The sequence below is a fragment of the Mandrillus leucophaeus genome, unplaced genomic scaffold, assembly GCF_000951045.1.
Source record: "Mandrillus leucophaeus isolate KB7577 unplaced genomic scaffold, Mleu.le_1.0 Scaffold50, whole genome shotgun sequence".
Classification (NCBI taxonomy): Eukaryota; Metazoa; Chordata; class Mammalia; order Primates; family Cercopithecidae; genus Mandrillus; species Mandrillus leucophaeus.
In genome coordinates, this window is record NW_012105365.1 from 7,406,007 (window position 1) to 7,432,549 (window position 26,543).

A 26,543-nucleotide genomic window follows, 5' to 3' on the forward strand; every position below is an offset into this window, starting at 1 on the left:
TTTTATCTTATAGTTTGAGTACTATTTTTATAAAATATAGCAATCTATATTAAATCATTGATAAATTTTATTTTAAAATTATAAATAAATTAAGTTTAATTAAAATTAACTAATTAAATTTTGATGTATTCTAAATTTTATTTCTACAAATTTCAAGGAAAAATGTATGACAGAGGGATCATCAGTGTTAACTTGTTTAGTGACAAATTATAGTGCAATTAATGGTGGGTCAAACTGATATTACATAAATTCTGCTATGATGTACTATGAAGGATATAATTTCATCAGTTTTTATTCTAGTCAAAAATGCTTCATTTGATTTTATAAAGCTTTTAAATTTAACTTCTAGCAAAATGAAAAATAAAGTAAAATACCTCAAAAGGAATCAAGCAGACAAACCCAAGAGGCAGGACATTCTTCTGGACAGCTGCTTCATTAATTTCAACAAGTTCATCTGACTAAAACTGGTACCTTATAATAGATATTCTAGAAATAGCCCAAATTGTGAATATAAATTTGGTATAAGACAAAGGTGAGACTTCAAGTCAGTGAGTGAAATATACTAGTTTTTAATAATTAAGATCTTGTGATGAAATAGCCATGTAAGAAAAATAAACAAATTTTGTTCCAGTCTTACCTATTATGCCAGAATAAATTTTAAATGGATTAAAAATCTAAAATGAAAAAAACTATATACCAGTGCTAGGTAAAAACAAAGGTTAATTTCACTGTACATCTAGAATGGAGAAAATTGTTCAAACTATGACAATTTATACACAAAACATAGACAATATTGATAAATTTGTTCATATAAAAATTTGTAAATGCAAAAAAATTCAGTGTAAAAGGCAAATGAGAAACTGGAAATATGTAACGCACACAACAAAAAAAGTTAGTATGTGAAACATATTAATATCTTCTAAAAATAAAGAAAAGCCTTAACACTATAGAAAATAGGCAAAATATACAGATAGCTCAAAAAGAATGAAAATATAAATACCTTTAAAATATGAAAAAATGTTCTGCTTTGTTCATAATATGAAAACCGCAAATTAAAATACTCTGCGATCCAATTTCTCACATATTGAATTGGCTAAGATCCAGAAGATTGACAATGTCCTCTGTGGGTAAGGATGAACAAAACAGTCTCATACATTGATGACGAAAACGCAAAATGTTCAAAACCACTATGAAGGGAAATTTAATAAAGTCTAGCAACATTTATGCCTTTGTCTTGTGACCCAGCAATCCCACTTTGAAGAACATATCCCAAAGATATACTGACAAAAATATGAAAAAGAGAACAATATGTACAATGCCATTTATGCTGCAATATCTGAATTGTAAAAACTGGGAAAAAAACAAATGTACATAAGTATGATACTGCAGTTGGTTGAATAAACACAGTATAGTAACACAATGGAAATCCAGATAATACTAAAATGACAAATGGAATACCTCAACAAACTACTAAGAAGTTTTCTCTAATATATATTGTTAGATATAAAAAGCAAGTTCAAGAAAAAAATGGGTATAATATGTGATCGTTTAAGAAAGAGACAACATAGCAGGATATTATGTATAAATAGCCAAATATTAGGATATAGACAACATGTATTGACTAGGTTAATATATGCATATGTATATCGGTATGTTAAAAGCTGGAAAGTAATTTTAAATTTAGAAAATATAGAGATAACGACCGGGTATGGTGGCTCACACCTGTAATCCCAGTACTTTGGGAGGCCAAGACAGGTGGATCACCTGAGGTCAGGAGTTCGAAACAAGTCTGGTCAACATGGTGAAACACCGTCTGTACTAAAAATGCAAAAATTAGCTGGGTGTGTTGGTGTGTGCCTGTAATCCCAGCTACTCGGGAGACTGAGGCAGGAGAATCGCTTGAGCCCGGGAAGCAGAGGTTGCAGTGAGGCGAGATCGGCTAGTGCATACCAGTTTGGGTGATGGAGCAAGATTCTGTTTCAAAAAAAAAAAAAAAAAAATATATATATACACACACACACACACACACACACACATGGGAAAAGGAGAGACAAGGCTTAGAGGGAAAGAAATAAGAGTTGGCCTTCTCCAACTATACTGTGTTTTGTAGATTTGTATTCTATATCCATGAAAATGTATTGCATAATTCTAAAAAATATTTTAAGTGGGGAAAAAATAGTAATTCCTAAAAGCTGAAACAAAGTGAAGCAAATTAAACTATATATTGAATTGATGATAAAACCACACATAGTGAAATTATTCCAAATGCCTTTAAAATACAATAATTTGACTGTATACCCCTATACATACAGCACAAGGAAAAAAACCATTTTAAAAATATTAATAGACTGTATTCAATAGATTTTTTTAGTCTACCACATGTGATTCATTATATTAATACTTTTATTCTGACACATGTAATTACATATGCAAACACATGTACAGGAAATGTGTGTGTATATGTACATGTCTTTTTAGATACTTAAAAAACCCATATTCACACGTTTACATATACATAGTATGTATATTGATGTTATTATGTTATATTTTTAAAAGAGCACTTTTTTGCTTTTTTGTTTATAGTTTTTTTAATTTTCATTTTTATGAATAAATAATTGTACATATTTATGGCATACATGTGAAAATTTGATATTAGCATACAAGGTGTAGATCAAATCAAGATAATTCAGGTATTGATCACCTCAAGCATTTGCCATTTCTTTGTGTTAGGAACATTCTAATTCCACTGCTTTAGTTATTTTGAAATATACATACATTATTTTTGACTATAGTTATCCTACTGTGATATCAAACACTATTTCTTACTCCTTCTATCTAAGTCCATTTTGTTTCCACTAACCATATGCCTTCATCCCTCAAACCCCTGCACTATCTGTCCCAGCCTCTAGTGACCATCATTCTATTCCCTGAAAGATCACCTGTCTTACAGATATATAACTGTAGTTTTACAGATAAAGTGATATGAGGCCAGGCGTGGTGGCTCACGCCTGTAATCCCTGAACTTTGGGAGGCCGAGGCGGGCGGATCACCTGAGGTCAGGAGTTTGAGACCAGCCTGACCAACATGGAGAAACATAGTCTCTACTGAAAATACAAAATTAGCTGGGTGTGGCAGCTCATTCCTGTAATCCTAGCTACTCAGGAGGCTGAGGAAGGAGAATTGCTAGAACCCCGGAGGCGGAGGTTGTGGTAAGCCAAGATTGCACCATTGCACTCCAGCCTGGGCAACAAGAGCAAAACTCCATCTCAAAAACAAAAAAAAAAAAAAGAGGAAAATGATATGATAATATTAAGACTAGGATTTACTGCAAATAATTTAGTTTTGTTTTATGCAGGGACAGGAAGTATGTCTTTGGGGATAAAAGATTGACTTGAGTTAACATATGTTGAAATTAGCTGATGAGTACGCAGGAAGTCATCCTATTCTATTTTATAAATGTTAGAAGTTCTCAGTGATAAAACATTTTTAAGAAGAGACAGTAGAAAAAAATCCTAAATTAAGAGATTTAAGGAACGTCTAATAAAGAGGAAAGAAGATTAAGAAACATTAAAAGCAGAAACAGCCGGGTGCGGTGGCTCACGCCTGTAATCCCAGCACTTTGGGAGGCCAAGACGGGCGGATCACGAGGTCAGGAGATCGAGACCATCCTGGCTAACACGGTGAAACCCCATCTGTACTGAAAATACAAAATATTTAGCTGGGCGTGGTGGCGGGCACCTGTAGTCCCAGCTACTCGGGAAGCTGAGGCAGGAAAAAGGTGTAAACCCGGGAGGAGGAGCTTGCAGTGAGCCAAGATCACGCCACTGCACTCCAGCCTGTGCCATAGAGCGAGACTCTGTCTCAAAAAAAATAAAAAATAAAAAAGTAAAAAGCAGAAACAATATTTTGTCTGGAACTAGCCACTGGTTTGAACATTTTGGAGTCCATTAAGATAATTTAAATGTAAATTATGTATTTAAAAGTTATAATTTTATAGAAATAGAGAAATGAAAATAGATGCTGGTGGGAAAAAAAAAAAAAACAGGTCGCAAGAGAATGTAAGATAAGATCAGAAAAAGAATAAAATATAAATACTTACACATAAAAAGATCCAAAATTCAATATACTAGTTATGCTTTAGATTGGGAAAATATTAATTTTGTTGCTTCATTTATTTTCTACAATGCATATTTACTATCAGTAATAATAGAAATTTGTTTTATTTAAAAAATAAAACATAAATTCAGTTTTTCTCAATTTTTTCTATACTAGAGTCAGTGATATTTTTCTTTTACATAAATGTAAAACATTATTATAATCATTAAAATTATTCCCCTTATCTTTCATTATATCTGAGAATATAAATCCTTTGTATTAAACAAAAAGAATATTTAAGAGAAATAGTATCAATCAAATTGAGTCAAAACTGAAGTCTTAATTATTTATTATTTTATAATTTTAAATATGTAAAATATCTCAAATCACTCTTTGTTGAAAGACCGTGATTTTCTTGAAGTTAGTTTGTCTTCTACCAAATGCCACTTAATGCTACACTTACTTTTATGCAAATAATATTTTCTATGGGGCATAAGTGGTGATGCACATGGAATTTTATATCTGCTTGTCCTTTTCTGTATAAAATAGAAAATACATTTTGCATTTTTATATAAATGGTGAAAAGAACTTCATCATTGCTAAGTGATTTTTAAAAGTACTTTTTATATACTTGTTACTATAAAGACATACTCAGCGATACAGCTCACATATTACCTTATCAGACCAACACAATTTATTACCGTAGTCTATCCTGTATATTGTAAGCTAAACTGCAAAGTATGAGGATAGTTGACAGGAATTTTACATGGTCCAGTGACATACATGCTAAGAAAGAAATGACATATTCTGGAAGATGGAGGTGTGCTTCCCTTTCTAGCAATTTCCTTCTTTCAATACATTTTTCTTTATTAAAATTATTCATTAATTTGATTTATGCCTATCATGCGTTGCCCTTCACTTTCATGGCCTGCTTCTTGCATTTCCCTTTCAAATTAAAATTGGAATTAGAAATATATAAAGGGTGTGTGTGTGTGTGTGTGTGTGTGTGTGTGTGTGTTATCAGTAATGGTTACTAATATCCCCGTAGTTGTAAGTCTAAAACGAATTTTAAGTACTAGTCCATTGGCAGACTGACTGACAATGTCTTTTCAGTCAAAAAGAGTAGTAAGTCTTTTTTCATCTTGTTTCTCACCCTGGTAAGCAATAGCTCTTGGTAAGCAATTGGCTGCATTCATTGTCATCAGTTGTAGCATGTGTTATTGGAATTTCGTTCTGCTTAAGGCTTCTGCATGTTTGAAAAATTATTAGGTTTCTGTATTGTGATTTAGATGAAGGTCAGTTTGGCCATAACTTTTTTATAGAGACTTTCAGGGTCCAGGTTTACTACTTACTAAACACTTCTAAATAAAGTATCCTTTATAAACATTACATCTTAGAGAAAAGTGTGAACCTTATAAAAATGATGCAAGTGATTTTAATAAAGGGGGCTACAAAAAAGGGAAGCTATAAGCTGCCCCTCTTTTCACTCTGACCCCATCTGTTGTAAATGAATAAAAGCACAAATTGGGTTTTATGCTGAACACTTTAAAGTCAGTAGTGGTTTAAAGTTATAAACAAATGAAAACCAGAAGGAGACTCAGAAGTTATGTGAACCTATGTGCTTGAAGATGCAAGTTTCTTCCAGGTAATTATAGTGAGAAAAGTGGTGACAGGAAGAAAAAACAAAAAGAGCTATTCCAATATACCCAATCACTTGCTTGTATTTTGGAGTCAGTCTGTGAATAATTCCCCTTGGGTCTGGGCCAAATGAAAACTAGAACATAATATTTAAAAGTTTTTACAAAGCTACATTTATTTTCTTTAAGGACTTTTTCATTATTTGTCTAAGAAGCTTTTTTACTGTTTCTGGTGTTAAAATACCTTTTCTTTTGTGAAATGATTATATATAGAGGTCATTTTGTTTTTTGTTTTTTAATTTTTCACTTACCCAAATTACAAAACTTAGTAGCTATAGTGAATTAATATTTATTTTTGAAATGTACTAAGTGAAATTTAAGTCAGAGAACCACAGAATTAGTCTATTTACTGATATACAAGTTGTTTACCCAATGTTAAACTTGTATCTAACCTCTCTAACATTCCCAGTTGAGGTAATAGACTAACGTGTGAAATATCAGGCATGGAGGATTGAGTATCTCTACCATTGAGAAACTCAAGAACAGAAAAGGAAAGGCATTTAAGGGTATGGTTTCCTCCACTTGGAAAACCACCCTATAAATTCCCATATTTTTTAAAGGTCCTACTCATTTGATATTTGTATTCTTAAGTATTCCAGGCCAACCCACTTTAGGCTAGATTCACCTCTCTGTACCCCAATTTTTTTTTTTTTTTTTTTTTGAGACAGAGCTTTGTTCTGTTACGCAGGCTGGAGTGCAGTGGCAAGATCTCGACTCACTGCAAACTTCGCCTCCCTCCACCCAGATATTTTTATAAGGAATATATGCTCTTTAAAAACAGCTTGGCTTGAAGTGGACATTTATCAATTCAACTGTTGGCTGAGCCAAAGTGTATTTATCTTACCGCCCAATTTGGTTCTTGATTCCAGTTGCTATAGAGTTTTCCTATGTCTCATCTCAATGGGAAAGAAGAAACTATTCCAGAGCAGTCACACTGGGCTCTATTTGTTGGCCTTGTTTTCTGCCAATGTATAAACAGGGCCTCTAGGTTTTAAATGTTAACTAGGATCTGGTTACTAAATTCAGACCTAATCCTTTTTCCCACTAATTTAGGATAATGAAAAAAAAAAAAACAAAAAAACAAAAAAAACCCACCTTTTTTATGTTATGAAGACTTATGTAGCATGACAGCTTTTACAAGATCTGCTATCAAATATAATAAATAATTACAAATCTTAGAGGGCAGAAAAAGTTTAATTTTTAAGAATTGATTGGAGTATTACCTTGATAGGTCTTCAATTTGTGAAAAAGCAGTTTTATGTAAGTGCCTAGACTAGAGAAGCTAGCTGAAAATGCAAATGTAAAGAGGAGGCCTGGCATGGTGGCTTGTGCCTGAATCCGAGCACTTTGGGAGGCCAAGGTGGGCAGATCACCTGAGGTCGGGAGTTTGAGACCAGTCTGACCAACATGGAGAAGCCTGGTCTCTGCTAAAAATACAAAATTAGCCAGGCATGGTGGTGCATGCCTGTAATCCCACCTACTCGGGAGGCTAAGGCAGGAGAATCACTTGAACCCAGGAGGCAGAGGTGGTGGTGAGCCCAGATCGCGCCATCGCGTTCCAGCCTGGGCAACAAGAGTGAAACTCCATCTCCAAAAAACAAAAAAGAAAAAGAAAAAAAAAGTAATAAAAATAATACTAACGAAAATGTAAAGAAATGTGTAATTTGTAATTTTCCATGAAGAAATATACAGGTATCTGGGATATTGTGAATTTAGAGATGGCCCCATAAGTGAAAAGAATATTTTTTCAGTGTGGAACTGACCTCACCTTTATATTAAAGAAGGCTACATAATGTACCAGTTTCAATTATGTGCTGCTCATTGACGCAGCACTATTTCTTGTACATCAACTGTGTTTCCCTTTCTCCTCAATCTTTAGTAGAAGTCTCCTACACAATAGATGGGCGGAAGAGGGACTGATTTGCGTGACATGAGAGGAAAGACAGAAACAGCCATATGTAGAAAGACTTGAGGAAGATGAAGAGTTTGCTGAGAAGCAATAAATAGGGACCATATATGATCAGGCACAAAGTTTAAGCCCCTTACTAAACCCAAGGCATGTTGATGGGAGCTAGGATGTGAAATGGTGTTTCAACCTAATTGATACTTAGAACAAAAAGGATAAGGTACCTTTAACATCCTGGGCAACCTAAAAGAATCTGTGTCACTAATATATATGTTTCTGGCATGACATACAGAAAAAAAAAATGCCACTTATAATTTGTTTTAAACTGTGTTTTGTTTTTGTTTTTGCTTATATTTTTGTTTTGCTTGTTTTAAAATTTCCTGTATGTTTTCCTTTATCAAATGGAGTTTACTGACTCTTTTGTTTGGTTTCATCAACCTCAAACCAATAAATTTACTTATTTTTATTTATAAAAATTTACTATTAATGCCAACAACAATATTCAAAGACTATATAAATTATAGCAGACACTGTACCATTATTGCAATTTTTGTTAACCATGAGGACAACTTCCATTTAGTTTACCCAAAGTCCAGGACTTTGAGGAGTGCTGTGGTCTGAAAGTGTGTGTCTTCTCCAAATTGATACGTAAAAATCCTATCCACTAAGGAGATGATATTGGTAGGTGGGGCCTTTGGGAAGTATTTGGGTCATGAAGACAGAGCCCTCATAAATGTGATAAGATCCCTCAGCTTGTTTGCAAGCTGACTTCATGTGAGGACTAAGTAAGAAGTCACCAACAATAAACCAGGAAACAAACCCTCACCAGACACCAGACCTGCTGGCTCTTTGATCTTAGACTTAGAAAAGTGAGAAATGTATTTCTGTTGTTTATAAGCTATCTGGTCCATGATATTCTGTTTCAGCAACACGAATGGACCGAGGCAAGGGTCAGGAGAGCACTGGAGCATGTCTTCTGTACCAGGAAAGGCATAGGTATTTATGAAGGGCACAGCAAGGATTTAGTCGTGTCTGTGCAGCACTTCTCAACATTCCTTAAATGTCATGGCAACTCAGAAAATGATTCATTTGTTGTTTACACTGCATACTTGGGCAAACACAAGAGGATTGTCATGACATCCTCCTGAGACATCCTAGATCTCACACAACAGACTCCAAAAAAAGATAAATATTTGGGCATCTTAAAACCCATTTTCGGTGTACCAGTTAAATCCCTGGTACAATTTCAGCAGACTCTCAATATTGACACACCTTAGGATTTGATATTCTAAAGAAACCACATATCTACTTGCAGTGTGACCTTGTGCCTAAGTTTTGTCCTTAAGAAATGCCTTAGTCCAGCAGTATAAACAGACTGATGAGTTGGTGTTTAAAACCAGGACATAAAGAATTCTCTTAAAAGCAAATTTGCAAGTGAAACTATTCTCATTCCTATAAACAGAGCAGTAACTCTTTTGTGGTGCTTACCAACTATAAGCAAGTGAATAAATAAGATCAATTCTTAGGATGATGATTCCCTGAAAAAAAAATAAAGCCGAGTAAGGCATTCACAAGTGACTGGGGTTCAGGGTCTGCTTTAGATTGGACCGACATGACAGGGCTGTCTCAAGATCACCTGAGACTTGCATGATTCCCAACAGTGGTGTATTTTCTGGGGGAATTAATTACCTTCCAGCTCAGGATACAGCAAGCTCTGAAAGTGGAGATAAGCTCAGCACAGTTAATGATGAACAGAAGGAGGGCTAATGTGGCTAGTGAGAGTGGGAAGGAGTGGTAGGAGATGAGGCAAGCTGGGGGCACATCAACCAGCATTACAGTACAAATTTGGATTAGATCCCAAAATTAGAGGGCTTGCAACTGGTAAACTGAAATAATCTGACTTACATGTTTAAATGATCACTGTGTGGGAAATGAATTGCAGAGAAGCAAGAGTGGAATAAAGAAGACTGGTTAAAAGACTATTAGAGCAATTGAGGCAAAAGGTGATAGCTTAGACCAGAGTGGTAGTAGTAGAAACGAAGTCAATTGAAAAATTTTAGATGTATTTTGGATAATGTATCTTCCAGAATCAGAAAGTCAAAATTGTTAGAGTCCTAGAGTAAAAAAACAAACCGAATCAAAGCACAGCACAACACACACACACACACACACACACAAAATTGAGAAGTGTTATTTGGGCTGAGTGAAAGGAAGATCCGTTTTAGGATTGATTCTCCCAATGTTGGACTTTATTTTTTTCTTAATGATTTAAAGACTCACAAATACATCTTGGCGGATGTAAAACCTACAATCTTGTCACATTGGTCATCTGTTCATTCTTTTTCTCTGAGGAGAAACTGTTTCTCTCCCATGATCCATTTATCATATGGGTCATTATGACCCATCTATAGGCAATTCTCAGAAAACAACATTCTCATTTTAGGCATGCCCCACAGAATATATTCCTGGTTTATACTCTCCTAGTAGAGTATAAACACACAAACACAAACAATAAAACTCTATTTTAATATCCATATTCATCAGGTAATGGTCAGGAAGTAGCATTTTAAGTATGTATTTTATATATTTACATGGTATTATATTTCTTACACGAAAGTGTTTTACCATGTTTCAGTTACATGGTATCGCCTGAGAGTCTTGGGTTAACATGTAGCCCATTATCATTTTTCCATCTTAACAGAAAATACATTCTGTGTTAGGCTGAATAATATTCTCTAGATACTATAATAAATCCGAATTTCTGTAACTTTTAAATGTTTTGCTATTTGGAAAAAAGGTTTTTGTAGATATGATTAAGTTAATGGTCTGGAGATGAGGAGGTTATTCTGAATTATCTGAGTGGACCCTAAAGGCAATTACATGTATCTTTATAAAAGTGAGGCAGAGGTAAATTAGACATGCATAGAGAGGAGAACACTCTGCACAGGGAGACAGAGGTTGGATTATATGGTCACAAGCCAAGGAATGCTGATAGCAACCAGAAACTGGAAAAGACAATAAATGGATTATCCTGTAGAGCCTCCAGAGAGTGCAATGACGCTAACACCTTGTTTTGGGTCCAGCGATACTGATTTCAGATTTCTGGCCTGCAGAACTGTGGGAGAATAAATTTCTGTTGTTTTAAGCCACCCGGTTTGTGGTAATTTGTTACAGCAGCCACATGAAACTAATATAGGCCCCCAGTTAGTATTTTCATGCAGAACCTATGAATTTTCAAAAATGGATTCCTAATGTTCAGGAAATGATGTGATGTATATATTTCTGTTTCTTGGATGAAAGTCTACTTTTATAACGTATATGTTTTTATAGACCCTCTAGTTGATAAACTTCAACCACAACTTCCTACTCTGCATTCAAAAATGAACCCGTATTACCAGGTTCTATTGTGAACATAAACCTTTGATCCAGAATTTTTTGAGACTTTGCTTCTGTCTATCCCATTATCATCTATTACCTGAAACTACCTGGCTGAAGGTGGAGAGTGTTTTATATTGAAGGTGAGAGCTTTGGGGTATTTTTCAATAGAAAACCAAACTCTAATTGAATCAGATAACCCGTAGAGGGTCAATTAAGCGTCACACCATACTTCATGGAAAGAACACTCAGTAATCTCTTTGGAAAATAGTCTCAAGCAGAATTGATTTGTTGTATTGCCACCTCTCATTAAATATTGAATCTTGATACTACTGCTCACTCCTATTGCCACTCCTGGTCTATTTGTTTCTCACTAGTTATGCTGGTGCACTCCATTATTGGCAGAGATCCAGAACTCTCCATACCTCAGCGTGTAAGCTCAGCCTCCCATTGGATTTAGATAGAGTATATTCCTCCTCACCTCAAGTCAGATACTTACAGTATTCGTGGCTGTAATTAATGACTTTCCAAGGAAAATCTGACTCCCATGCATGATGTATGGTCTTTCTCCATGAACCTGACAAAGCAGTCAACAGCAGCACAGTATTCTGAAGTAGAAGCAGCAGTAGTAGCACTACGTAAAGGCAGCCCACTCTGGGGCCAGGCAGCGTGTGATGCATTCATTGTAGAATGCTCCATTATCAAGCAAGCCCTGCTGAGTTCCAGCTCCATTAGGAGGTGGCAAAAGAAGTAGAAGCTGATATTTTGGATGACAGGAAAGCAGAGTTAAACTCCCCTCTTGTGTAGTACTACAAAATTGTCATAGGCAAGAAAAAAAAAAAAAGATGATTTTTGTGTCATAGTCATGATCTAATGAGGGCCAGGACCTATGAATAAACTACTAAATATAAAATATTCAAAAACAGTTTTCAAGAGACTGTTCTTTTTTCAATAAAGGAAATAATTATCTTAACTAAATTATAAGCTTAATAAGAAAAAAAATAGTTTATATATCTTAATGGGTAAAAGTATTAATATCCAATCTGACTTTGTCACTTACTTGCTAGGTGACATTGGGCAAATTACATAATGTCATGCGCGTCCGTGTGAAGAGATCACCAAACAGGCTTTGTGTGGGCAGCATGGCTGTTTATTTCACCTGGGTGCAGGCGGGCTGAGTCAGCGAAGGGAGATAAGGGTGGGGCCGTTTTATAGGATTTGGGTAGGTAAAGGAAAATTACAGTCAAAGGGGGGTTGTTCTCTGACTGGCAGGAGTGGGGGTCACAAGGTGCTCAGTGGGGGAGCTTTCTGAGCCAGTATGAGCCAGGAAAAGGAATTTCACAAGATAGCGTCATCGCTTAAGGCAAGGACCGGCCATTTCCACTTCTTTTGTGGTGAAATGTCATCAGTTAAGGCGAGGCAGGGTATTTGCACTTCTTTTGTGATTCCTCAGTTACTTCAGGCCATCTGGGCGTATACATGCAAGTCACAGGGGATGCAATGGCTTGGCTTGGGCTCAGAGGCCTGACACATAATGTTTTAAAACTTCTGTTATTTCATCTTTAAAATGAGCTTTTACTCAGGATTAGATGATACATATGAAGCAGATAGAGCAAAATCCGGAATTTGAAAACAAATGTTAGTCACTGACACTATTACTCCTCCTGCTCCCACTGCTACTACTGTAACAAATACTATTTGATATTCTCATGGTGTTTAGTATTAATCATGCATGTTTACGTCATGGAATTATTTGCAAGCTAAAACCAAATTAAGACAAGCGAAGAAATTAAAGCATCTGTGTCTTATCAGAAATAAGGTGTCAGAGCCATTAAAAAGTACCAAGACTTTGTTTTACCTAAGCACGTAATGAAATAACAAAATTCTTACCAGGAAATTTAGATTACAATATTGGAGCTATCAAATCCATGCTTTGGAGGCAAGGCACAACCAGTAATGTTAAGAAGTCTGTTGACAACTATACTTGATGTTCTTCTACCATAAACATTTAAAAAGAAAGTACTCCTCTTGCTTGAGGCACTGTAAATAAAAGATAGCTGTTAACGAGTTATCTGAATTCCTAGAATACCACAGAAGGAGGAATTACTAAATAACAAGAGGGTTATTTTGTTTGGTTTTGATTACTGCCCCTCCACCCCATGTCTTCAATTTATGTCCTAGCACTGTCATGGAGCACAGGAAAAATGTAGCAAGAGAAAAAAAAAAAAAAAAAAAAAGATATAAACATATTAAAGGAATTAAACCTTGTCCTAGTTTAAATGCACAATTATGTTGCATTTGGATTATCCATCATCTGGTTCCCAACCCAAAAGTAATGGCCTAGCTTTGTTACCCTCCCTTGTTCTTCTGTTTTATTCTTTTTTTTCACACATGGGCTTACCCTTATAACACTGGCAAATTATTTTCTTCTCCTGTGTTTCATTCCACTCATGTGGAAAATTTTCCTGAATTTGAAAACTGGTATATTTACATCTTGACAGTAAGTACCATGTCTTACCATCTAACTTTTTTAAGATTTCCTTTTTTGGTTAGTCTTATTTAACTTTGTTGACTCCCTCAACTTCCTCTGACTTGCACATTTAAATTTGTCATTGATGCTGTTATACTAGATTCAGAATTTTAACTTTAACTTAATGCATTGGAAGAGGAAAAAACAAGAATGAAAACACAAATATGATGTTTTTATATTGATTTATCCTTTTCATATTTACTTTTTATTGAATTTCAGTTTTAGTAACTATTTTGCTATTTAAAATTATTTGGACTCACTATTTTTTTTTTTAACCAGTTTACCAGGGGTAAGTAATATTGTGTTGACCATGACAAAATTATACCCATTGAGAGCCCAAAGACGACAGGTGATGATTGTTTTCTAGGAGATATTTTTACTAGTAGCTTACCTAATGAGGGGATCTAATTTATAATACTCATATTGGTAACTGCTTTATATTCATTAATTCTGTATTTTTCAAAGTCATTACCCAAGTAATAGAATTATTCTTATATTAGAAATGAGGCAACTTATTGCTATTGCCAAATCTGACCTCAGAGCCTATTGTTTTCAGTCTCCCGAGATTCTCTCTGTCATGGAGTCTGTCATGGAGTAACAAGGAACTGCAAATGGAACAAATACATCATGTATCTGAAGACACAAAAAAGATAAGAAATATGTGGGCACAGCACAATGCCTAAAAAATAATGACTAGCATTACCTATTGGGTAGTAATGATCCAGAGCTTAAATAAACTATAAACTTAAATGGAATTATAAATTCCAAATCCCAACAATGGTTCCTCCCAAGCCAACAGGCCAATAGAACAATTCAAGAACAACAATCTTACTTAAATCAGAACTACATAGTAATGGTTCAGTACAGCTAATTAACAAATGCATTACCTCCTGTGGATTTATACATGAAAGCATCATGTTGTATATGGTAAACACATAAAATTGTATCTGTCAATTTAAAAAATAAAAATAAAAGAAATAGTTTATGGTAGAAAACGACTACTTTGGAAATAGTTGTATGTTTATTGTTTGTTCTTTTGTTTGGAGGCTTTCATAAGCTCATTCATTCAGTCATTCATTTGATATATATTTTTTGTATCCTTACTACGTGTAAGTTATTGATTGTTCTAAGTGCTAACGCAAAGTGTTAGTTTATATATAAAATGTATTTATCTTATTCAAACTAGGAATGGGTTTCTTTAAAAGATGTTTTACTCTAAATGTAAAATCACCTTTATCAAAAACAGTAGAAGAGTACCAGAGCTCATATCTTAACTGCAGTCATATAAAAAGAAAGCTGCCAGACAAAAAGGTTTGGATTGCATCGTTAGATAATGTCTGAGTGTGCAGTGGCAAATATAAAATAAACAGTAGTAATCACATATTCAAGCAAGCATCATTGAAAGACAGAAATGACAGACCTGGAAAAGTATGTAAGGGTAAGAGCAATATAGTAGTATATATTAGTTTACATCAAGGGGTGGAAATGTTTATACACAGTTGTGTGTGTATGTTAATGTGTATAGCATCCTTAGAAAAGTCTGTAAACAGATTCCATGGGTGAAGTTTCCTTAATGATGTTTAGGAGGGTATTTTCTGAATTTTCAAAGAATATGATTTAAATAATTTGGCCAAATAGCAAGAAAGTTACAGCATCTGGTTTAAACTCATCTATCATGCACAGTAACATGAATAAATGGAGACATTCAGCACTATACACACAACAGAAATTGTGTTCTCCTATTGATATAATTAAATACTCATAGAAGCCTAAACGCATAATGGCTTCCAGACCCTTTGCTTAATGCCAAAAATCAATGGCTCCGCTTCCAATGAACTTGATAGGCATATGTTCCTAGTCAGAACCATTGTGAACCCTCTCCAGTTTCTAAACATTTATTGCTGGTACTGTAATAATAAACATCTTGCATTTATAAGATGTAATGTTGCCTAGAATTTTTCATTTTTCAAGAATGCAGAGCACACTTTCTAATGGCTCTCATATGTCCAGTGTGCCCACGAACAATTTGTCTTCTGAGTGGAGTGTTAATCTGACACCTCAAGGACAGACCTGTTTTCAGAAGGACTTAAAGAAAAGCTACACACATTCATAGGCTTCAATAACTACTGAAAATCCTAGTAAACTGTGGCTGGGATTACTCAGAGTTCTGGATCACATCACTTCATGCCACATTTGGCTTACATAAGAGTTATTAAAGATGATAGTAGAATATTTTTTGACTCATTGTCAAATAGGTACATACCAAACACACATTTAATATATATGCATACATACGAAATCAAACTAATGATGACATTTATAGTGCTGTTCTTTTGTTTTTATCTGGACTCAGAGGTGGGTGTGTGATAGGAATGTATTTTTCATTTGTTTAACCCAGTTGCACATGATAACCCCACAGCAGTGACAAAGGAAGCAAATATGTGCTTTGGTCATAAACACTGTGGGGCATAGCAAAATCCCTCCTCTAAAGACAAATCCAAGATTTTCTTCTCAGGTCAAGGGCAGCACATTAAACCTGTGGCTTAAAAAAAAAAAAATTATATCTCAAAAAAAGAAAAGAAAGTTAAGTTTCCTTAACGGTGCTATTCTGCATGGAGTAAAAGATTAGAAACACATCTCACCCATGGAATAAAAGATAACTTCCTGTAAAAAAAAAAAAAAGTTAATTGGCAGAGAGAGGAAAAAAAGTCCTCAGCAAAGCTAGAAACACGACAAATAACATTTACACCTGGATCCATAATGTTTGCTTTTCTTATTTGACATGTATTATTAATCTTAACATTCTGGGGTGGCTTGAGTGGGACTTGAATATTCACACCAATACCTTGAACTAAAACAATATTTTATACAGTTGTGAGAAAAAAATAAAATGAAAGTTGTATCCATCTGGCTCACCTACATCTTTGGCTCATTTCTTTAACTCACACTTTATATTTAAGAAAAAAATGCTTGCCCACAAACAATTGTCAACTTTTTGCCTTGTCAATGAATTTTCATGCTCTCTCTGCATTTCTTACCACCATGGAAATCCTTAATTCAATGCTTTGAAAAAATGACAACTTCTTAAAAGGAAAAAGCAACCACTCTTTTCTAGCTGAAACCAAGAAGGATGTCAAAGGGAAGAAGAAGGTTCTGCTGTTCCAGAAACCCTTACGAAACTGTGAAGGAATTTTGCAGACCTGAAGATCAAATGCCTGAGAAAGAAGTTTAGCCCAAAAGATGCTTCTGAAGGCAAGGAGGAAGCTTATCTATGAAAAAGTGAAGCACTGCTACAAAGAATATAGGCAAATGTATAGAACTGATACACGATTGGATAAGATGGCAAGAAAAACTGACAAGTTATATGTACCTGCAGAACCCAAATTGGCATTTGTCATCAGGATCTGAGATATTAACGGTGTGAGTCCAAAGGTCTAAAAGGTATTCCAGCTTCTTTGCCTTCATCAGATCTTGAAAGGAACTTTTTTTAACCTCAACGAGGCTTCAATTAACAATGTGAGAATTGTGGAACCACATTTTGCACGGGAGTGCCCAAACCTGAAGTCAATAAATGAACTCATCTATAAGCATGGTTATGGCCAAATCAGTAACAAGTGAATTGCTTTCACAGATAACACTTTGGTCCATCTCTTGGTAAATACGGCATCATCAGCACAGAGTACCTCATTTATGAGATCTATACTGTTAGAAAATGCTTCAAAGAAGCAGATAACTCCCTGTGGCCCTTCAAATCATCCTCTCCAGGATGTTCAATAAAGAAAAAGACCACTCATTTTGTAGAAAGTGGAGATGCTGACAACAAGGAAGGCCAGATCAAAAGCCTTAGAAGAATCAAAAGACTTAGAAGGATGAACTGAGACATTTGCTGTGTTTATTTTTGTAACCTGGTCAGTTAATAAACGTGTCTACTTTTGAAAAGATAAAGCAACTATACCCATCATATATGTTGATTACAATTATAGTTTACAGTGCTGACATCCTTGGTTGTTATTTTTTTAATCTACAAGTATGTAGGCAACGGATATGACCTGTATTCGATGTACAACAAGCCAAAAAGATGTTTAAAGTGAAAACAAACTTTCAAGTGAGTTTAGTATTTCAGACCACTAATTGTTTTTACTAAGATTTCAGCTACTGACATTTCCACGTGGGCTAAAATGATTCACTGAACTTCCAAAGTTGATCTGTTCAAGCTCTAAGAGTGCCCAGAATTCACTGCTCACACACTGTGGGCTAGACGTACCTCTGGAACAGGTCTGCAGAGTTTGGCACAAGATCTGTGGTATTATCAGGAGGATAGCACACAGTGCATGAAGAGGAGACTCTAAGGTTTTACTTCCATTCATGTTAGTATTTCAAAACATTTTCCTCCTAAACTCAATTCGATTGACATAACACAATTTAAGGCAACTCCAAGCACAACTTCCTATGTTTAATAAGGAAACTATGATCAATGAAGCAAAACCAAGAAAGAGGTATTCTTTGAGCTACATTTAGTTTCAACATCCTTTTCACTGTTGTATACAATCTGTTTATTTTAAAAAGTAATGATCAGACATCTAATTACTAGAAATAACTCTCTTTTATAAAACTTAGCTGTAACTTATTGCACATTTACTTCACTCTTTTTCTGAATTATTATTATTATTATTATTATTATTATTATTGCTGGAAATGAGAAATGCTTAATAATTAAATGCAAAGTACTTTAACATCTACTGAGTGTTAATGTAGAATTAACAAAACATTTATATGAGTTCATGAGCTACATCCTTTATCACATCACTGATATTTTTTCTTTTTGATTGCCTGATGCCAGTAAAAAGACTGCCAATACATTTGGCTTTACGTAAGCAGTAAATGTTTTGTTAATTCTACCTTAATACTCAGTAGATGTTAAAGTATTTTGCATTTGATTATCAAGCATTTTTCAGTCCCAGCAAAATAATAATAATATTAATAATTCAGAAAAAGAGTGAAGTAAATGTACAATATGTTACAATTAAGTTTTATAACAGAGAGTTATTTCTAGTATTAGATGTCTGATCATTACTTTTTAAAATCAACAGATTTTATATCTTCCCAGAAATTTTTATATTTATGTTTATTTCATAAAAAGTAAGCTGATATTCCACACATTGTTTTTAAGCTTAAATTTGCCTGATACTACGTGACTATCTTTCCACATACATAATGAAATATGTATGATATCATTTTAGTGACCAAATAATCCTTTACTCATTATTTAACTTATTTACTTTTAGGCTATTATCAACATTTTCATATCATAAATAATACTGTGATGAAATCCTTATTGCTAATTCCTTAAATCCTGATTACTTACTTCATTCACTTAGATCCTTTATATTCATTCTTAGGTATAAAAATTCGAGGCCAACCAAAAATACATATTTTGCCAGTATTGGAAACCACTGTTCTTTGTAAACAGCCTACCAAGTTACATGCATACAAGCAGTGTGACTCATTTTGGGGGTGTTCATAGTGTTATAAAAAAGGTAAGAGGAGTATGTAAAAATCTATTATTGTAAGTTAAATAATCATATTAATAGCTGCTAGCTATGTATTGAATTAAGTGTATGATTACTTTTTATAATAAACGTTTAAATATTACTTTCTGTTTAGATTTTCTTAACCATGCTCATAATTAGTTTATAGACTTTTATACTTAGAAAAGAATGGAATAACTTAGAGGATCTGAAACACATTAAACATGGTAGAGATGCAGTCGTTTGGGGAGCAGTTGTCTGCCCTATTTTCAGCCATCCTTATGAAAGTGACAACTCAGCGACTTGAACCACTTAGACTTAATTTCCACAAAGACTCTAAAGTCTACCCTAATTTTATATTGCTTGAAAAATTATGATGCTTGTTTTCCAGACCTAATATATAACTTACATCATCTAACTACTGGGATTTTAATAATTCTAATATAAGGCAATACCTCAAATATAATGGAAAAAAATCCCAATCTGTTTTTATAGCAGACTACCTTGTTGATAAAAAAAGAAAAAACATTGTCACATAAAACAATGTTTTTTTATTTCTTGGCCCTCATTGTGTGTAATTTTTTTTTAACCTGAGTAAGTTTAAGGTGAAAACTTGTTACATTTCTCCCTACCCCAATCATACTTGCAAATTGTGTTAGGGTAAACCTGAGGGCAATGTAAATTTCCTTGTGGATAAGAAAGAATCTGTAAGATGAAAGTTCTAAATATAAGGTCCTAGAATGTTTTCATTTGATTGTGGAAGCTGGAAAGTAAAAGACATGAAAGTAGTTAAGTAATATGCATAGCAAATTAAAGTATACATTATTATTCATGACTTTTGGGAAGAAATAGGAAAAAATGAATAAATGACAAATTTCCATATTTCCTAGTTCTCTGGTAACATAGGCATTGCTTGCATTACCTACATGAAGAATTACCATCTCAAATTCCACAAAACTCCAAAGAGCATGCTAGCCAGTACTGCAGCCCTATTGACCTGAGAGAGGGATCCAAGAATAGCATATCTGTGATAGTGCCTAGAGTCTGTAATAGATTTTTCATTAACTTTAACAAAAATTGCTAGCATAACTACATGTGGTGAAAAGTATTTCAAAAGTCTAATGTCCCTACTCCTGCATATTTTATTCTAGTAAAAGAGGGAGATGGATTGCTGTAAAGAATTCTTGGCATCTAAATGTTTGGCAAACTGTCTAGCTGTTTCTTGTCGTTTCTTTCTAAGTTTTGTTGATTTGTTTTTAAGACATCACTGTGCATGATCTTCCATTTGACTCAACAGGATGCCAACACTGACGCTGAAAATGACACAGCAAAAGAGCACGTTTGTATAAACAATGATGCTAATTTATTAATATTATTAATAATCAAATGCAGTGTTTGATGACATAAGGAAAGAACTAAGAATTATTGTTTATTTATAGTTACCCAATACACTAGGCAGTGTTTGATTATATAAGCATGTTTCTAACTGTAGCCTTAAAACAAGTAAAAAAAAAAAAAGCAAAAAGATAATGTTAACCACGAATGAAATAAGAACTTTGAGGGAAAAGGCACATGATTCAGTTTATATTTCACAACGCGTTGATTCAACTGGTGATTTAACCATGTAAAAAGTAATAAATACTATGGATCCTGTTTTGTCCAGTTAATAATTATTATTAATACTGGTGATGTAGTTTATGAAAAATAAAATGAATTCAGAATATTAAAATGTTTTACTGCAGTTTCAATGGTTGATGATATATCACTATTTTCAATATTGTGATTAGGCTGGGTTATTTAAAAGTAAGTATTTCATTTTCATATATATGCATTCAAAGCCTGTGCTTGCATGCTTATACTATTTATGGTTAGAATGAAAAGTTGCCTAAATGAAAATTATTTGAAATCTATTCAATTTATTTTTAACTGCTTTATTCTCAAAGTAGCTTATTTTTGAAATATTGTGCTGAAAAAATTAGAATTTGTTATTATAGTAATATAATATTGTTCACGTTCATTTTGTTTTAATTCTATAATGATGCCCTGTTATAAAGTAATTTAAAATAACACAATGTGTGAGATCATTGAGATCCACACTTGTTTTTTTTGTAACTTTTGTGTTAACTATCAGAGGGAAAAATATTAAATATCTCAAAGCAACCCCCAAGATAAAACAGTGTTGTAACGAATTTTTAAAAATGTATTCGTATCTTCATTTACAATGAAAAGAACATATGAAAATTGTGCATTTTTGCTTTAATACTTGATATACATATCATTATCCTTTTTCATAGAATTACCTTATGGACAAAGACTGGTATATATGAGAGGGAATAATGACAAAAACCACCAAAGTTCTCAATTTTATTTATGGCATCTGTTATGAACCTAACATGTAACTAGTATATACTAGGTGGGATGGATCATTTATAAAACATACATGATATGATCCTGAAGAGTTTCATAGTTTTTGTGAGGGAAACTATAAACACAAAAAAAGTATAAAATAAAATTAAAAGTGATAGAAAATGTAGTCACCATACCATATAGCTAATATTCCCAGCCAAGTAGCCAAAATAAAGATATAAAGAGTTAGTATATTTAGAGGTTATAACAAACTTAGAACTCTACATGCTTAATGTTTTTGATGACTGAATTTTTAAATTCTTACTTTCTTAATGAAAAAGCAAAATAGTTACAAATCTTTGATGTTTTTGCACAAAAATTTCAATGTATTAAATTACTTCTGTAATAGTAAGGGTAAGCTAAACTGCAGTAACAACCAGAACCCAAAATGCTTAATGACATGAACACAGCAGGAATTTATTTATTGTTCCCATAATGAAACAAAATAGACATTCCTTGTTGGTAGGTAGCTATCTTTCATATGGTAATACAAGGAGTTTCGGGCTCCATCCTTTTCTGTGACATTGTCACCTGCCACTTCCAGAGAGACAAAGCAGAAAGTCAGAGTGGAATGGGCACATATGCCCTTATCAGAAGCCTCGACTTTCGTAATATTGGATAAACTTAGTAATATGGTCATATTCACCTTCAGGGAGGATGGGGAATGGAGTCCAGTCATGTGCTTGGCTCTAATTCTACTGCACAGAAAAAAAAAAAAAAAATGGAATTTGGTGGACAGGTAGTGGTATTTACCACGGTTTCTGTTAAAATACTTGATTGACAAAAAGAAGAAATGTCGTCTGATTTTTTGACTTTCGGTCTCTGATATTACTGGCAGAATTAGTTGCATTTATACATATATTTTTCCTTCTATGTATAATAAAGGATATGTCTCTTTAATAATTTTTTAAAGATTATTTTAGAGAGTGCAACAAATGTTAATATCTAATGAAGTGAAAGTAATGTATCTAAAATAAAGTAAGGTAAAGGTTATATATAATTTAATAAATTATTTGTCATTTTTCATAAACATTTCCTTTGTTAACAAAACTTATGTAGGCATATATGTAATAAATCTTGCTGAAATACTATCTAGTTTTTAATATCAAAAAATCTTAGGACATATCTCAGTAACAGGTTTTTCAACTGATGCTTGTTGAAGAAAAAATTACATATACATACATGTATATACTTGTACATATATGTTTAAATACATATGCAAACATATGTGGGCACATGTTTATATACAATTTTTAAAGTTTACATATAAATATAAGCTTAATTTAAGTTTGAAGTTTATACATACAGATATTAAACATGGATGTATATATAAAATGTGTGTATCTTAAGTTTGGAGGGTCATTTTGGGGTGTGTGTGTGCATGTGTGTGGGTGTATAAATCTCCAAACTGAAATATTTTTACAAAATTATGTAGAAGTAACGTCTCATGTTACATTTGAAATCTAACAGTGAAATAGCAAAATCACGTGATATTTTAAAAGGTATTTTGAGTGCTAATAAAAGGGATGTGAATATCAATTGTTGCTAGCACCAAGACGGTCATCACAGGATCACACTTAGTGTAATTATTTTTCCTCAGCTATACAATGTCCTAAACTTATTTTTACAATGTATACTTATATGTAGCCTTTATTTTTGTCTCATGTTATAAAATGTCTTCATAACTTTGGAAAAGTTTTGAAAAAAAAAAAAGTATGAAAAAGTTAGGAAAGAGTGTGAGGGATGATTACAATAGAAGAGAAAATGAAGTTAATAGTGTTTTAACAATGGACAGCCAGCCCACCAAAGACATCATGTGCATACTACACTATTTAATCATCACCTTGTGTACTATCATAATAAGGAGTGAAAAAAAAAAAAAAAAAAGCCATAAAGCACTTTGGTAGCAATACGTGCAGTGAGGGAAATAATACACGGTTCTATGTTAGGAAAGCTTAAAATAAACCTGGAAAAGTAGATGTTAAACCAAAGTGATCAAGACACTTTTTCTGTACTATGTTGATCTGGGAGACTGCGAACATGTTTGAGAAGCTTAAGAGGAAGAATGTAGTAGGGAAGGATAAATTAATGAAGGAGGAAGCCTTGAGTTTTGCTGTATATTTAAGCCATATTCCACAATATCAAGACAACAGGGGAGGCAGCTGTAGCTGACAGTGAGGTGAACATCACATTACCATCTAATTTTTAAAAAGCATTGATGAAGGAGTCTATACAAGTGAGCATAATTCAATGTAAAAAATTATAGGCAATACAAATTTTAGCTTTGAAAGTGTATGTCTTTCTCAGTATTTATTTTACTAGAGGAGAAGAAAGCATTGGATCAGAAAGCCTCCAGAAGAGATCAACTTCATTGCTGAGAGTTAAGTTTCAACCTTTTCTAATGACCGTTTTGTAAATCTCCATGTGCTTAAAAAATGTTCAAAAAAATTATCAAGTTTCTGGAGTTTCAATATCAACACTAGTTAATGAGAAGGTTTTTGTAAATGACATACAATTCTAATAACTGTGCTTCCTGAAGGAGAAAACAGTCAAATAAAACCTCACGAAGAAGGCTTTACACATTATAGACAATATTCCTAGACAACCACACAGTGTTGTAATATGTAGTAACAACATTCAGTTGGCTTTCCTTCTCCCAAACGGACCTCTCCAGTGCATCCTGTGAACTAGTACGGTATTGCCTCCTTTATAGCTTCTCGTGCTTATTTCCCTATGCAAACAATATGTGGTCTACAGTGTGAATGCCAATCAAGAAGACTCACTGAAAGGCCTTTGGAAATGCTTTTACATAAAAACAGTTTTAGAAATCATTGATAAGGCATGACAATGAGTATCTCTACAAATGATTAACAGAATATTGAAGAAACAGATCCTGCAATTGTTGTTAATTTCAAAAGCTTTGAAAAGATAGTCAATGCCAAAAGGAAAAGTTTTCCTCTTGAAATAGTAAATAGCTTAGAAGAAATCAAAGACATAACTTTGAAAAGCCTTTAAGTATCACCTAGTGTGAAAAAGACCATAGTGTAAAAAACCTAAAAGAGCAATCAATCAAAACACAAGACACCATTAGCTTGAAGAAATGTGGATTATGCAACAATAAGCATTGTCCTTGAATGTATCATGAGTGTCCTTCCTTTTAAAATGGTCTGATGTCCTTTATAACACACCATTCACATAATTCCAAACACACACACACACACACACACAAATAAGAACGTGAGTAAAGCTGTATTTTGCATTGGTTTTAATATTCAAAAGACTTTGTTAAACCCACTAAAAATATTTTAAGATTTTTTTGCTTAGGAATGTCAATAGGAACACCAAAACAATGAAAAATCTAAGGTAGAAGCTCTGAGTCTTAATAGTTTACCTAAAACTCTCCCTTTTTCACTTGGCTCATCCACACCATCATCTTTCACACCCAGTGACACTGATCTCCTTCTCTTTCTCACCTTATTTCTGAACTTTTCTTAAAGCCTCAAGTCCCTACTCAGCTAATAACCGTTTGCTCCAGAAAATTGCTGTTAAAGAAGTGTTCAGCAACCTTTGCCTAATAGTACCTTAGACTTTGTGGGACATATGTTCTCTGTCACAATTACTCAACTCTGCCCTTATATAGTGAACACAGACATAGACAATATGTAAACTAATGAGTGTGGCACTGTTACGATAAAGCTGTATTTAAAAACCCAGATGGTAAGATAGATTTTGCCTGGAAGTTGTAGTTTGATAATTTCTGTGGTGGACAATCTTCAAATATGCTCACTATAAATTATTTTCTTTCCTTATATGCACATGCTTATGCTGCATCTGACACCAAGAGGTAGAATCTAAATCTCCTTCTCTTTAAATCTGAGCTGATCTTAAAATAAACTTGTCACTAAGAGAATGAAACAGAAATAATGTTCTGGGACTTCTGAAGCTAAATAAGAAGGCTTGCAGATTCTGCTTGGACGTCTTGAAATGCTTTTTCTTGGAATGTTTCCTATATGAAGTTAGTCGCAATACCATGAGAAGATCAGGTGTAGGTGCTCTGCTTGACGGCTCCAGGTCCTGGGCAACAGCTAGTATTAACTGCCAGCTGTGTGCATGAACAATCTTGGACATCCAATCCAGCTGCACCTTTAGATAACTACAATGCCAGCTTCCATCTGTCACCACATGAAAAACCCTAAGCTAGAAGGATCCTGCAGAGTCCAGTCAACCCACAGAACTGTAAGTGTTAATAATATTAGGCATTAAGAGATAATCAGAACAATCCCCTAGTTTTCATTTGTCATTCTATATTTTTAGATAATTTCATTATATTTTGTATAACTGCGTTTTGTTTCTAAATGTTTATTATATTGCATTTGACATGCCTTATCAAAACTAAATGCTTATGGTAAGGAGTGCAAACCACACAGTGTACTGCACCTACTGCTTCTTTTAAACAGCACATATTATTCTTTTGGTCATCAGGAATTAATGTTTTAAAACATTTAATGTTCTAACGTGGTACTTTGTTACTTACACATACTCATATTAGATAATTGGTTGAAGATTAGAGGTTGGCACGCAATGCATTATAATTTCTCCCATTAATACAATATGAAATGGACCTCCAGTAGTTATTTTCAAACAGAACTTCTGATTTTCAGAAATGAATTACTGACATTAATGGGAAATGCCTAGATAACCTATTTTAGGCTGTAACTATAAAGCAAAGAATATTGGATTTGCCATTACTCAGTCTATAGATATGGCTCTGTTTAAATACTGTCTTATTTGATCTATATGAATAATTGTGTTAGTTTGCAATAAAATTACATCCAATATATTTGAATTAAAATGTTTCAATACTATTAGATTTGGATTGAGAAGCTAAATGTTTTGTAAATAAAAACAATCTTTGTTTCATCTGGCTTATTTAGGCTTTTAATAAGAAGTGACAAGTTTGGGGAATATGATTTTAAGTGACTGTTGACCTAGCTTAAGGCCAGAAA

The 26,543-nt window shown here is 33.7% G+C and overlaps 1 long non-coding RNA gene across 1 annotated transcript in view; it reads right to left on the minus strand.

The window, feature by feature from the left end:
• The window catches only part of LOC105550961, a 54,640-nt gene extending 41,546 nt beyond the window's left edge, over positions 1 to 13,094 (minus strand). The window contains exon 1 of the long non-coding RNA XR_001007806.1: positions 12,964 to 13,094. This is a non-coding gene — a long non-coding RNA (uncharacterized LOC105550961). The remainder of the gene's footprint in view (positions 1 to 12,963) is intronic.
• Between the last annotated feature and the right edge of the window lie 13,449 nt (positions 13,095 to 26,543).